Here is a 16,329-nt window from a genome sequence, read left to right as displayed (position 1 = left end):
CCCAGGCCTCCCACATACCAGGCAAGGGCTGTACCTCTGAACCACAACTCCTGTCCCTTATTTTTTTTAAGTTTTGACACAGGGTCTTGCTAAGTTGTTTAGGGCCTCACTGAGCTGCTGAAGGTGGCTTTGAACTTGCAAACCTCCTGCCTCTGCCTCCATGACCCTAGGATTAGAGGTGTGGGCCATGCTCACCTCTCTGATAATCTCTTTTACTTGTTGTTTTCTCCTGGAATGCACACAAGAGCTTGACAGACGTCCTCCTTGCATCGTTGACCTCTGCACTGTGCGTTGTAACCCCTCCCATGAATTGGTAGAGCCTATTTTTTCACCCTTGATTCTAACTTGAAGCTGTGACTTTCTTTGGCCAGTGGCAAGAATGTCAATGTGCTAGGTACAAGTCACCTAGGCTGAAATGCATTGTGTGTTTAATTCTCTCTCTCTCCTGTACCCCTCCCTAGGCTAGCCTGCCGGAGGATATGCAACCAGCTGGAGAAAAGTCTAGATATTAACTTTAGGCCAATCTAGACTGCAGATAACCACTCTTCTAAAACATGTGAAAAACTAAACTATATTTACAAATTGCCTGCTTGACCCACACATGACAAAAAACACATGAGTGAGTCCAGTAGAGACCAGAAATACTGTTCACCTTTTTTTGACCAAAAGACTCAAACAGTAATGCATGATTATTGTTTCAAGCCACTGGATGTTTACATGATTGCACAGGGTTTGCTAATTGATAACTTCCTAAGATACCACCAGTCACTTTAGGACAAGATTTATATTTCACTCATCCCAGGTAATCTCTAGAACACTTTCTTTTACATTATAGTTATTTAACAGTGATAAATCAATTGATTTCAGCTTTTAAAAGATTTGACTATAGGTCTAGGAAGAACAACTTTTAAAAGAGCAATAGCTTTAGATCTAAATGAAGTCAGATCTACACTAAAGAGGCCACCAAAGAGGTCATGTATGATAATTACATTAGGGAATGAGCATTTCTCTGGCCAGGATGGTCACAGGTAATGAGATGAGCACCTTGCTCAGAGTACCTCTCTCTACAACATGTGTTTCTGATAAAAGAACCAGTAAACTGATATTTAAAGTTAGTTTTACTACACTATGGAGCTTGATACCTATAATAAAACCCTGTGCTTTATAAATCCTGTGTTTTATAAAAAGCAGAGAAGCACTTCATAGTTCTCTAATAATATTCAGATTTCTTAGCTGTATTTATGTAAGTGGATCAAACAGATAAACACATGTAGGAGTGAGGAAAGCTGAGTCTACGGGTATCAGCTTCCTGTTTAATGGACTCCACCAGTGGGTATTCTCTGCTGCAAAGACCTTGCTGCCACCCAGCAGGCAGCCCTAACCTCCAGGTCATTATCTTCAGATATTAAGCCACAGTAATTCAAAGGAAACAGTGAAGAAGTTCGTTTCCACTAATAATGTATATTTCTTCCTTTTCTCTACTGCATATTCTACGTCTTGAATAGAAAGCCTTGATGGGAAAAATTATCCCTGATTTGCTTACACTGGTGCAAAGACTCCTATGTCCCTTCCTTTATATATAAGAGAGTTGTTTTTTAAAGAGACTCAATTCACAACAAACATCCACATTTAAATTAATAAAATAGCACTTCACTCTCTTATTTTGCTAATAGATGAATAAGAAACTATAGGATTTGGCCTTCCCAGAGATCTGCTGCTCAGGGAAGGCGGAGGGAAGACACTGATCAATCATTTAGGCTTTCTGCATTTTCATGCTGTTTTGCTTCTGAGTGAATATCTGTTGTAGAAACAAGAATAATAGTCAAATTCAACTACATGGAAACCAATTCCTAGAAAGTTCTATCTTGTATTATCTTGGAGTTTATTTTCTCTTTTATTTTGTACAGATAGGCAGGTCTCCCAATGCCAGTCTCTTACTTCAGATTAACTTTTATAGTATTCTTAGCAGTACTACGTCTCTGCTTATTCTGTTTTACACATGCATCCTTCAAAATTTCTCAATCCGTATTTATATTTGCTTCACATATTTAAAAAACAAAACAGTACTATTCTCTAAATATTAAACAATTAATATTGGAACACCATATTCTAACTTGTTAATCATGTAGTGATATTTTTCCATTTCCTTCTAATGGGAAGTCAAAGGACATTTTCTGTCTGAGTAAACATCTCACATTTCTCTTCAGAGTTTAACTTTAACGCATCCAATTCATGGTGTCTTGTTTAGCTCTCAATGTGAGGCACACAGGACAAAGAGTTTGCTGCTTGGTCATATGATTACCAGGCTGCTTATAAGTAACAGAGATTCTCTAATGGGGTGTTTTAGAATGAATACATAAGTGGAAGTGGAGAAATTTCTCTCAAGTGTGAATGACTTCAAGTTAAACTGTAGATCATATATATTTATGTCAAACGCACACATATATTACACACACACACACACACACACACACACACACACACACACATAAACACTATGGTTTAGATATTTGTGTTCCCCCCAAATCTGCATTCCCCAATGTGATGGTACCAAGATATGGGTCTTTGGGGAGATGATTAGGTCATGAAGGTGGAGCCCTCATGAATGGGATTAGCATCTTTATAAAAGAGCCCCAGGGGAGCTGCCTGGCTGCTTCCACCATGTAAAGACAAAGATGGAGGGCACCATCTATGAACCAGGAGGTGGTCACCAGACACAGCCAGTGCCTTGATCTTGGACCTCACAGTCTTCAGAGCTCTGAGAAACACATTTCCATTGTTTGCACGTAACTCAGTCCAGGACAATTTGTTAGAGCAGCTCTAAGACCAAGATAATACATATTACTTTGACTCCCCAGTTTTGAACATTTAATAGTTGCAGCCTAAAAACTGATTACTGCTGCAAAGTTTGCTCCTATCACTTTAATTAATACAGTTATATTATAACTTTATTTTAAAAAATCATTGTAGTGTCTGAATACAAGAAAGTCCTTCAAAAAACTAAATGATATAAAGGTTATTCTCTTTTAAAAAACCTATTCACAGACTAAACACTAAGGCCAGTTGCACATACTGTTCAAAGAACTTTCACAGAAACTGATACTTTCACAGAAATTGATCTGAATGAATGTTTGGATTGAGGAATGGTGCTATTTAATTGCCCAGAGCCATCTCAATTTTGAATTTTACTAATGGTTGTGTGTGTTTCAAATGTATAGAGGATCTGAAATTCTAAATTCAAGGTTATATAAAATTCAAGAAAATTCCCATGAAACAAGTGACTAAGAAATCTGTATAAATATATGTCTGTCTCCAACTTTTGGAAGTGCGAAAAAGCCAACTTTACACACCAAAGTTTATGACCCTCTGGAAAAATACTTGCCTGATTGCCTTTTTGGATATCGAGTACTGCACCTGTCAATTGAAATCTGAATTCTTTTTGTTGCCAAATCTGTCCCTGACTAAATTATTCCACATTAGACATTAAAATTCATAAAAATAAAGTTGGAGGGAAACATCAGATACTTCCAATTATCTGATCATGTTTTAAATACTTTAAGTCATAACATAAAGTAAATGGAACTCCCCGCTCCACCCTTTTTCATTGAAAAGATTTGAGGGAAAAAAAACACTGAAAAGGGGTTGGGTGGTCATTTTGGTTTTCCAAGTAAAAACACTGTCTGAAAATGCATTAAGGACAAATAAGTAATTCTGAAGGTGTGCAGAGAGATGTGACATATTCCTTCTATTAATAAATCACAACATTTCAACATTTTGATTTAACCGTTCCTCTTTTTGCCCTTCACCAACTCTAGAATGAAGGAAATCAATAAATAAGATTGCACTCAGCACCTCATACAATTTTTTACCAGTTGGGGGCACAGCTATCCAATTATGATTTGAGATTTGCTGAACATTTATTACCATTTTTCCAATTTATTCAGAGGAAACTTTTGGAGGCTCATTTGGTAGAGGCAATAAGTAGTGCATTAATGTAAATCAGTATTGATTGTGCTATGAACTGCAGTGAGGAATACAGCATGCCGAACAGAACAGCTGCCTTTTTATTTTTCACAATAACAGACAAATGACCTAAGGGAAAATCTTTCATTCATTTCATGAGAATCAAGAGGATAATATAAACCAAAATCTATGTATAAAAAAATTCTATGATTGTTATATTCCTTTTTCAATAATTATTTTCACCTAGGTGACATAAAATAGTAGGCAAGCATAAGGTTTTAGAAATGTCAATATTTCTTATAATATTCTTTACTCTTTATATGAACTAAAAAAGAATTTTAACAGTAATATTATGTTCTGTGATACGAGCATCACTGAATATAGTTCCTTGACTCAACAAATGTTTTCTGTGCACAAAGGGTATGTCAAACATATACTGGGATATCCATGGGCGCAAGAACCCAGGAACATTGCTCTTTGAGAACTTACATTCTAGAGGACAGGGGGCAAAAACAAACAATAAATAAATTGCATCAGACATTAGGTTGTTATGGTGGAAGGAAAGCATGAAGCAGGGAATCAGGGGTGGAGAAATCTAGTCAGAGGCAGAATTGGAGAGGCAGCTTGCCATATAAAATCAGGTGTCTAGTGAAGGCCTTGCTGAGTGGGTGAGATCTGAGTGAAGGTGTGACAGATGTGAGGAAGTGAGCAAAGCAAATATCTGAGGAAAGAGCATTTCCAGGAGAGTCCGAGGAGAGCTCTGCACTGGGAGTCTGGAACACTCAGTAAAGGCACAGCAGGCCAGTGTGCAGCAGCAGAGAAAACCGAGAGTGGAGGGACCGCGGGAGGGGCATTCAGAGAATGGGGTTATTTGTAGGTCATTTCAAGGATTTTGGCTTTTATTCTGTGTCAAATGTTCAGGCCTTTAAGGGCTTTGTGCAGAGCACTGTTATGATCTGACTCACATTTTCAAAGGCTCACTCTGGCTACTGTGAGAATAAACTTGAAGGAAATAGTAGTAATGCAGTTGATGTATGAACCTAGAGTTCAGGAGAGAAGTTGTGAATGCAGGTGCCAGTTTGGGCTTTCAATTGGGAGTCACTGGCACATGGATGACAGTCCCAGACAGAGAAGAGACAAGGACTAAGGCTGATGTCCTGAGGCTTTTCAACTTGAAGAGGTAAAGGAGAAGAGGAGAAAGTAGCATGAAAAATCAGAAGCAACCAGAGACACAGGAGGAAAACCAAGACTCTTTGATAGTTTGGAGTACCAACTGTTTGTCTGTGTGTCATGACTGTGACAACTAGCTAACTCGGGTGAGTCGCCAGAAGTGATCTTGGGCTTGAGTAATCTGGAGGTCGCTGGTGGCCTTGGCGGAGAAGCTTCAATTGGTGAATGGTGAGTTGGTTTCAAGAGACAATGGTAGAAAAAGAATTTGAATCCATGAATATTATAAATGACTCTTGAGATATTTAGCTGCAAAGCAGTACAAACAAGTGGGGCAGTAGCTGACACATAAGAGGGAGCCAATATAAAATTGGGGGTTGAATGTTTTCTAGAGGGGAATCAGGAATTCTAAAAGGGGAATCTCATGAAAATAGAATGGAGAACAGTTGAATAAAGGAAAGCCATTGAGGGAGAGAGAGGGAGGAAAGGGGAAGAACTGCAGAATTAAATTTACCAAATTATGCTATGTGCATGTGTGAATATGTCAAAATAAATTTTACTTTTATATGTAACTGCTATGCACCAATTACTAAAAAATAAGCAAATGGAAGAAAGTCCAATAGATTAAAGGAGGAGGAGGAGGGAAAGGGAGGAAAGGAGGGAAATGGCAAGTACTCGGGTTTAAAATGGAGCAAATTATGTTATATGCATCTATAAATATGTCAAAAAGAACCCCGCTAGTATAAATAATTATAATGTGCTAATAAAGACCTTAAAAAGTGGAGTGAAAACCACTTTGGTTGCTTATTTGTTGTTTTTAAATATGGGAACAATAACAGCATCCTTACACATTTAGTGAGCCAATAAAGGAGCAAATGAACGTGGGTGAAGCGGAGAGAAACACTAGGGGCAAGAGGACAAGAGACCTAGGGGATGGATCAGCTTAAATTGTAGCACGTGCATCCCATGATTGGAACAGACGGTGCATATGCTGTAAGGTGCAGGGATGACAGGCAGTGGTCTGGACATCAGCAGGAGTTGTTAGGCACTTAAAAATGCCTCATTTCATTCATTTGGCATATATTCAGGATAAGTCAAGATTTCCATTTACCCAGTATCAGTAAGTTGGTACCTGCCACTTATTAAAACACAACCTGCAGCAAAAACCTCAGTACCTCTCTTAGCTCCTAGGACCTCAGTAACAAGGTACCCCCAAATTCTGCTCAAAATAACAAAGATTCATTCTTTTCAATTCTGTAGGAGAGAAGCCCCAAATTAAGGTGTTGGCAGGGCCACATTATTTCTGAGGACTCGGAGAGAGAATTCTTCCTTGTGTCCTTCAGCTCTTGTAGCTCCAGGCCCTCTTCTGTCTGTATTTTCACATAGCTTCCCCCATCTATGTCCAAACTGCCCTCTTCTTGTGGTCCTTGTGTTGAAATAAGTCCCTCTGTCTTCCAGCAGGACCTCCTCTTAACCAAATTCATCTGCAATGACCCTATTTCCAAATAAGCTCACATTTGGAGGTATGAAGTGTTGGTTAAAACTGAAACATCTGTGGAGAGACAAGATTCAACCCATGACCACCTAAACTCAGTTTCTTATCTAAAAATTCCAAAATACTAAGTGTCTCTGCAGGTTTCATTTTTACGATTACATTTATTTTTTAATCACATATATGAAAACATAAAAATTGTACATATTCATTGGGCTGCCATGTGCTGCTCCAATGCATTAAGCAATGCTTATATCAAGTTACATATCTATCTCCTTAGAAATTTATTATTTCTTCATAGAAATAAAATGCAAAATCCTTTATCCTAGCTTTTGAAATAAGCAGTATATCGTCATTATGTGTAGTCACTTTACTGTGCAAGAGCACATCAGAACTTTGTATTCTTATCTAACTATAAATTCGCAGCCCTTGATTACCTTTCTCCATCCCTCCATCTCCTTCATTTCCTAGCCTTTGGTAACCATCATTCTACAATGATCATCATTCTATGAGATCACCTTTTTTAATAGTCCACACATGAGTAAGATCATATAGTACTTGTGTTTCTGTGCTTGGCTTATTTTGCATAACATATTAATCTCTAGTTCTACCCATGTTGTCACAAAAGTGGGACAGGATTTTGTTCATTTCTATGGCTGAGTAATGTTCCACTGGGCATTCATACCATTTAATGATGTAGTATGTTGTCTTTATGGATTTATTATGTTGAACCATCCTTACATTCCTGGTGAATAGTTTTTTTTTTTTTAATTTATTGTTGGGTTCAATTTGCTGACATTTTAATGAAGATTTTTGCTATATATTTATCAATGTTATTGGCCTGAAGGTTTTGTTGTTGTTTTTGTGTTCTTATCTGTTTCTGGTATCAGGGTAATGCTGGTCTCATAGAATATAATTGGAAGATTTTCCTCCTCAATTTTTGGAAACAATTTAAGAAGCATTGACATCAGTTCTTCTTTAAATGTTGAGTAAAACTGGGTAAAGAAGCTGTCTGAACCTGAGATTTTCTTTGTTGATAAACTTTATTACTGACTCAATGTCATGATTTATTATTGATCTATTTGGGTTTTCTATTTCTTCATGATTCAATCTTTTTAATTAATTAATTAAGTTTTAAAAAAATTTTTACAGACTGCATTTTGATTCATTGTACACAAATGGGGTACATCATTTCATTTCTATGGTTGTACAACATGTAGATTCATACCATTCCTGTAATCATACATGTACATAGGATAATGATCTATCTCATTCCACCATTTTTAATACCCCTCTCCTCTCATTTCCTTCCACATAATCTAAATAAGTTCCTCCTTTCTTCTCTCATCCCCCACCTGCCCCCCATGCTCATTAGATATCATCATCCACTTATCAGGGAAAACATTCAGCCTTTGGTTTTTTGGGGATTGGCTTATTTCAGTTTAGCATGATATTCTCCAATTCCATCCATTTATCTGCAAATGCCATATTCTTCTTCTTCTTTATGGCTGAATAATATTCCATTTTGTATATATACCACAGTTTCTTTATCATCTGTTGAAGGGTATCTAGGTTGGTTCTAATACCTAACTATTGTGAATTGAGCTGCTATAAACATTGATATGGCTGCAGTACTGTAGTATGCTAATTTTAAGTCCTTTGGGTATAAACCGAGGAGTGGGAAACTGGGTCAAAAGGTGGATCCATTCCAAGTTTTCTGAGGATTCTCCACACTGCTTTCCAGAGGTGCTGCACCAATTTGCAACTCTACCAGCAATGTAAAAGTGTCCTTTTTCCCCACATCCACACCAACATCTATTATTGTTTGTGTTCTTGATAATAGCCATTCTAATTGGAGTAAGATGAAATCTTAGAGTTGTTTTAATTTGTATTTCTCTAATTACTAGAGATGTTGAGCACTTTTTCATATATTTATTAAAATCTCCTGTATGTCTTCTTCTGTAAAGAGTCTGTCCAGTTCCTTGACCCATTTATTGATTGGGTTCTTTGTATCTTTGTTTCATCTGCAAAATGGGGTTAATAATAGTTACCATTGCCTAGGGTTAGCATGAAAACAAAGAAGAAAATCCATATAAAACATATCAACCCCTGTGACATTAAGTCTGTGCTAACTAGCATTATTATTATTATGCTACTTCAGATTGCTCTCTACGTTTTCAGAAACTTTGATTAATTTACAATAGGCATGTTTAGCACAAAAATATTGTACTTCATTAATTTAATCAATCAACATACTAAGCCACTTTACTCATTACTATATAGGTAATCCTCCATCTCTTCTTAACTTTTCTGATAATTTCCTTATTTATAGTCTATAACCAATATTATACATAAAATGTCAGAAGCAGATATTGAGACAATCTATCTTCATGAGTTATGCCTTTGAATGTTTAGAGTCTACCATAAATAAGCAGGTAGTTAGATGGGCCATTCCTGAATTATCTCATCTGTACTTGTTCATTTTCCTTGATGTGATTGTTCATTAGTTGGTGTTAGCGAAGTGGAAAAAGAAAACAAAATAAAGTAAGTTGGCTAAGTAAATGAATCATGTATAAATTAAGTAAGCCAATGAAATTTAGGCAGTTCTCATCATTTTTGGAAACTGCATGAATGCATTTAAATGCTTATAATAATAATGAGCTCTTACAAGTACTTAGCTTCTAATTGTGGCACACAAAACTTTGACATTATTTATTAATTTTTCATGACTTACCAAGTTAAATGTTTAGAGTTTCAATAAGTGTTTGAAGTAATACCCAGAAAAGAAAAATAATTTAGACATGCAAGTCTTTAAACTGACCATAGGATATAATTTGCAGATCATAACATGATTTTAGGAAAAATCTGTCATAAAGGAAAAAGAGAAGAGTGAGCAGTAATAGAAAACTAGTTGGGTGAATTCAGGAGAGTAGATAAAACATTGGAAGAGAAAAGTAATTTGAAATAGAAGAGCATAGGATTTACACTGGCATCAATAAACTGTGCAATGAGGCAGAGAAAATGTTACCATATAGATAGACTAAATAAAAAGGAATTAAGTCCCTATGGAAGGGGAAAATATGTCCTTTAAATATCTGAGGCTAGACTTTGGCAGTACAAATGCAGAACTCTATTTGAATTGTTATAAAATACTAACATTTTATAAAGGCTGAAGGTCAGATAAGGCAAATCTCTGCATTTGGAACTGAAGATCTGGGCTCTACTTGGGCCTTACCCAGGGGTCACATTAAAAATATTGATTAACCTATGTGCTAGAACAGCATTCAGGATGTTTCCTCCTGTCTCTTGGATTCACTTTTTAGTTGCTGGATCTAGAGGAACTCTGCGAGTGTCTTGAGGCAGGAGCCAGGGTAACCCTGTCACAGAGGCAGAGTTGGAGACCCCCAGGAAACTAGAGGCAGTGTCTATGATTATTTACCAGCTACCTGTGAAATATTTTAGTATTTTATTGATGAGTATGTGCATACCATCTGACCTATGAGCTAGGTGGAAGAAATATGCAAACCTGGGGGTACTTTCCAACTCTAATATCTGTGAATCTATGTGTTTGTGTAGGTGTACACGCAGGCAAATGCAAATGCTATGTGTATGAATGCTGTATTCCACGTAGGGATAGGTTTTGATTTTTAAATGATTTAAAATTTTTAGATTATAAAGTCAGTAATTTTAAATAAGAAGAATTACTTATGAAGTTATTTGTAAGAAGCAACTACTGTTTTCCCCCCTTAAACACATAATAAGCCCTTTCCAAAGGAATTAAAATTTGATTCTCAAAATCCACATGGCTCACAATACCTTATGTGGAAGTATTTATCAAAGGTGAAGGCAATGTATTGATAGTTGTAACAGCCTGTGCTCACCAACTTTCAGTACTTTCATTGATTTTGAAAATCTACTTTTTTATAGCCATTATTTTCTTTATTTTGAATAAAATTATACTGATGATGTGCTCAGTATACATTGCATATAATATAAAGTTGGCACCATATTAAGTTGGCAGAGAGTAGGATTTTTCTTTCTGCATAGAGCCATTCTGTTGTATGCAGATACATGTTAATTAAGCTGTTTCTAGGTAAGGGTTACTTGTTAAGGGTGAATTCTGAAGTCTGAGTGGTTTTGAATACACTACTAAGTCTCAAAGAACCATTTCCTCTATTGTCATGTGAGGAAAATAATTCCAACTTTGCCAAATTTTTATGAAGATTGAATGGAGTAGACCACACAACATACTTAACATATTGCCTGGAACTACTATATATTTCATAAATGTTAGATATTATTTTTATTGCCAGGTAGTCTACTGTGTTTTGCTCTCACTGTGGCCCGGCTGTATGCACAGCTTCATATTTCTTTGATTAGAACAATTTTATTTGTCTTGAGTACCATTTTTGAAAAATAGACAACACTCTCTAACTTTTCACAGCTGTACTATATTTCTATAAAGCGAGTTTTGATGAGTCTGGTAATAGTGCTCAATATAGCTCTTCTTATCCTCTTAGGTATCTTATGAGTGTCAATTTACCGTACATATTACTCCAGTAAGATTTAAAATCAAAGATTGGATCAGTTGTCTTGTATAAACTACTTTTTAGATATTTAAGAGTAAAATAATATGAAAAGCAATATAAATTTCAGCAAACATTATAAAACCACCAATAATATTTGGTGTTCCTTTAAAATAAGAATGGTAACTTATATGAGATAATTATCAAATAGATATTCAAATTTCCAACATTTCTTTACTATAACACCATGGCAGTATTCATCAAGGCAGCAATTCTTACTGATTTTCTAAGATTGTCTGTCTTTCATATCTATGCATATTTTGTACCATTTCCCAACATATGTTGCCTATTTAAATAAATCCACTTTTGGAATCAATCCTTATAAACTTTTCAGGACTACTCCTATTATTTCCTTAGATTCTCTACTATTTCCTTAGATTCTCTCCTATGTACTTATCTCATATCCAAGTGGGTCCTTAGTTTCTCAGGAAAGGGCCATACATGACCAGTTCTGAGCTGCAGAGCTAACTAAGGCTGCCAATTAATTCCTTGCCATTCTTAGATTAACGTCTTTTAAGAAGAAACTCATTTTCAAAGTATGTCCTGAAATGATAGGCCTGCTGATCTCTACCAGGAATGTCCACTGTTTGCTCATTCTCATTGACAACAGGCAGAAACCATGATAATTCTTTGACCATGGATAACAATATAATAAATAATTATGTAGAAATAAAACTAACTAGATATCAGAAACAATAGAAAGGAGTCTAAGGTCCTAATTGCAAGAGGTACATGATGGACCTGAGACCAGAATTCTTGGGAGAACCTGAGCAGAGGTGCATTTCTGAACTCCGAGAAGGTGCCCAGAACTTTGTTGAGGGGCCATCAGCCAAATGATACTGGTGTCCCTGCAGGGAGAAGCAATGCATCTGATCCTGCAAGTGCAGGAAAAAAATTGTACATTGGATTCAAATGCTGCTGTGAGAGGGAACTGCTGTCATTGAACAAGTTGCAAGAATAGCACTGACTGGAATCTAAGTAGAAAAGCAGGTCAGCTCTAATGCCTTGAGTCTCCCTGTAGTGGATCCCTTTTGGCAGAGCCTACCAGGGACACAACTGCAGAGGAAGAATGGGTTTGAAGAATTCTAACTCTCAACAACTCAAAGCAGAGTGTGGAAGAGTGAACTTGGAATAGAGAGGAACTACTTTAATAATTGTCCCAACTTTCAAGACTGTTACAAACTCCACTCAAGTCCTGGCTACTTGGTGTAATTTTCCCTGAAAATATTTCCTAAAATATTTTTGTCTCAACTTTGATCCCTGTTACATTTCTTCTTTGCCTTACATCCAAAACTTAATTGGGTATTATGATATTCCTAAATTGAATCATGAACTGCAGGACTATTATAGAAGAATATATTCATGTATATATGCAAATATATAAAGAGAGAAAATACATTTCTTCCTTGACTAATGATTTCATATACACATAATTTTGAGCCTTCAAAGGGAATGCAGTTCTGTTGTGAGCAGGAAATTTTCTTTCACTTTATTAGTACCAAACAGATTATAATACTAGTCATATAGCAGAGATCTGAAAAATACTTATTGAAACTATTCTTTTAAATCATGTGTTTTTGGAAGTTTTAAAGTATAGTCCCATTGTATGCTTTGGTATCTTAAATTACCAAGAAATTCTATCATTGTAGAAGCAACAGGATGTTTGGATGGGTATTTCATTGATCACTTAAAAAAATAACTCACCAAAATTGTCACACCAAGGTGTAATGCAACATTTTAATTTAAGTCACAGTATCATAAAATCTAGAAGGCATCTGTCTTAGTCAACTGTTTTGCTGCTGTGACTTAAGACCCGACCAGAACAACTATAGAGGAGGAAAAGTTTGGGGGCTAAGGGTTTCAGAGTCTTAGCTCGTAGAAGGCTGGCTCAATTCCTCAGGACTCTAGGTGAGGGAGAACATCATGGTGGAAGAGAGTGTCAGAGTGAAGCAGCTCCCTTTAACAGGAAGCAGAGAGAGACTCCACTGGTCAGATTACAAATGGATACTCAAAGCCACACCCAAATTCCCACCTTGCCCAGCCCAGCCATACCTTAACACTTCAGTTACCACTCAGTTAATCCCTATCAGGGGATTAATTCACTGACTGAGTTAAAACTCTCACAACCAACCATTTCTCCTCTGGACTTTCTTGCATTGTCTCACAAGTGAGCTTTTGGGGGGACACCACATGTAAACCATAACAGCATCTATTAAACGTATTCGGAAAACAATATATCACAGTACTGCAGTGGTTGAAAGATGACTTCCATTCTTCATTCCAAATTACTAACTAAATGAATCATGTACTAGACAAACAGATGTTTTAAACAACTACATGTTGAGGTTGTTATGCAATAGCTAACACAGTAGTAGTTTTAGAATAACTTGTATCAATCTGTGTAGGAGTACTTCAGTCCACCTGTAACCTGAAATCTGCTGGTTTTAATTATCTTTGTCCTTTTCCTTTTACATAACTAAACATTTTCTTCTCTTTAACTTAAAAATAATCTTCATCATTCCAGCATATTGCTTTTAAGTTTTTATGCCCTAAGAGTCCATTGTATTAATAAGTTATGTTCAGTGAATTATAGTAGTCTAGTTGACTCTCAGACAACGCAACACAAAAAGCAAAAGTCACTAAGTTAAATCAACTACAGCACCACTAAGGAGCACCAGTGAGCTTTGCAACAAAGGAAAATGTAAATGCAAATCTCTTAAGATTCAAGACCTTTTGGAGGAAGTCTATATGCATACTGAGATGGGAAAAAGAAAAAAAACAAAACAATAAATATGCAGTATAAGACTGGTTATCTAAAGGCTCACAAGAAAAATTTAAAGAAAAAGTACTTTAGATAATCCTATTTATATTTCCTACTGGATTTGTTAACCTTTGAAAACACTGAGTGATTCAATCAGAGCAGCTATTTGGTGAAATAAGTTTTATTTTTCTTTAAATGTACCAACTAATAGGTCAGTGACATTTATGAGTACAAACTTACACTAACAATAGTGTTTTTTACCTTTGAAGATTGCAAAATCGAAAGCAAAGACCAATTATTTTCAAAAAGCATTTGCTTTTATTTCTAATCTTTGTGTTCAATGTAACTTTAATTAACAGTGTTCTGTACTTGTCAACTCTAGCCTACCTGCAAATTGTGTAACACAAGACTAATGAGAGGAAAAGTACATTAAAAAATACAAATGTGCCGACAAATATTCATAGCTGCTTTTATTTGTAAGAGCCAAACTGGAAGCAATTCAGGTTCCATCAACAAATGAATGGAGATACACACACAAACACACACATAAATACACACACATATATATGGATATATATACTACATAATGTGTATATATGGGAATATATGTATCTATATAGTGTAATATTGCTCAATAATAAGGAAATGTATTATTGATAAACACAAAGAACATGGATAAATCTAAATAATCATAGTAACACTGGAACTTATCCCTCAAAAAATTTTTTTAAAGAAATGTAAATAATCATTTTTGTATATAATTCTAGAAAATGCACAAATCTCTAATCACAGAAAACAGGAGGAAGAAACAACTATAGAGGTGATTGGTGTGTTTACTATTATGATTGTGGTTACCATTTTTTAGATTTATACATAAAAAATTGTTAAATTGTATGCTTCAGATATGTACAGTTATACACATACATATATATATATATATATACAGTTGTTACAAACTTAAAAGAAATTCTATTGATCAGGTGTTACTTTAAAACTACAAAAGGAAGTTTGTAGTGCCTTGTTATGAATATCAATGATCACATTATCTATATACATCTTCAAAAACAAATTTGAATTCATATTTCATTTATCTCAAAGTAAATGCTTTTAGAATGTAGTATCTTGGCTTTGTTTCATTTATGGATTAATCATTGGCTTCTTATGTGAAGTTTTCCTAGATCATCACAGAAACTAGTAAAGGCAAAGTAGCATTTTCATTATCCCTTTAAAAGATACTAAAGGTCACTAAACATATGTTTTACAATGCAGTCTTACTGAGTTAAAAACATACTTATCTAAGCATTCTTATACTCTAAGAATTAAGAAAATTTTGAAGTATAACTTGTAAGATGGCAAATCAATCTGTAGAAAATCAGAAAACGAAATTTTGAAAATAAGCAATGAACTACATTACACAATCATACTAAAATTGCTACATACTACTTGTCAATTATTATATATTTTATATGGAAAGCACTGATTTGATTCAGAAAAAAAATGTTTTTACCTAAGTTTGTTTGATGAAAAGAATTACCATGGTCTTCTCAAACTCAGAACCAAATATTTGGATAATGGATATTGGGTGTATAATATTATTTCATAGACTAACTCCTAACTTTTGATTAGAACAGTCTGCCAGGTTCTTGGATGGCATTTCAGGATGTCCATTTCTTTATGTTTATACAGAGATTCCTATTTAATTTAGTTAGGAAAGGCACCTAGTGTAAAAACATGTTGATTTTTAAAACATCTCACATTTGATAAATCACCAAATGCTGGTTTCTTCAAATAGCAAACCATTGGGTGGGGATATGAAGAGTCATCCACCACTGCACATACTGTCAGCATGTCGAACACCAGATAACTTTGTAAATGATGTCCGTTTGCATTAAGGATGTGTTCAAGCCAAGGAAACTCAGTAGAGGAAATGAAAACAAACATTATTTTCTTAACATGATGACTTATTTTAAAATACTTCCAAATCTATGCCTCCTCAGGTTCATTTCTTTGCTTTGTTTTGAAACACAGACATTGACATTAGTGAAAGTAAAATTCTGTGGGAGAAAAAATAAAAATTATCTTAAATTGTTGTATTAAAATTTACATATCACAGATGTTTGGGTAAAAATCAAACAACTGGAACTAATTTCTCCAGCTTAAAGTATATAAGCAATTGTACTTTTATACTTTAATATAATTTGAGAAAATTTTGACCAACTCAAATTATGATCACCTTAAAATGTCTAGAAGATCATTAACTGAAAATACTTTAAACTTCTTATCGGGTTCACAGTATTTAGAACTGGTAGAATGCTCAAGTTAGTCAAATTATTATTACTTTTATTATTATTATCCTATTC

At 35.2% G+C, this 16,329-nt stretch overlaps 1 protein-coding gene and 1 pseudogene across 2 annotated transcripts in view; both read right to left on the bottom strand.

The window, feature by feature from the left end:
• Positions 1–16,329, bottom strand: part of GALNTL6 (polypeptide N-acetylgalactosaminyltransferase like 6) — a 1,118,676-nt gene that overhangs the window by 514,549 nt on the left and 587,798 nt on the right. The window lies entirely within an intron of this gene.
• Positions 810–16,329, bottom strand: part of LOC306662166 (angiopoietin-2-like) — a 75,321-nt pseudogene continuing 59,801 nt past the window's right edge. Inside the window, exon 4 of the transcript XR_013766648.1 lies at positions 810–821. The product of XR_013766648.1 is annotated as an angiopoietin-2-like (transcript). The remainder of the gene's footprint in view (positions 822–16,329) is intronic.

The sequence above is a fragment of the Sciurus vulgaris genome (assembly GCF_902686455.1).
Source record: "Sciurus vulgaris genome assembly, chromosome: 5".
Taxonomy (NCBI): domain Eukaryota; kingdom Metazoa; phylum Chordata; class Mammalia; order Rodentia; family Sciuridae; genus Sciurus; species Sciurus vulgaris.
Note: the sequence above shows the minus strand (reverse complement) of the source record. Positions and strands in the feature narration are given on the sequence as shown.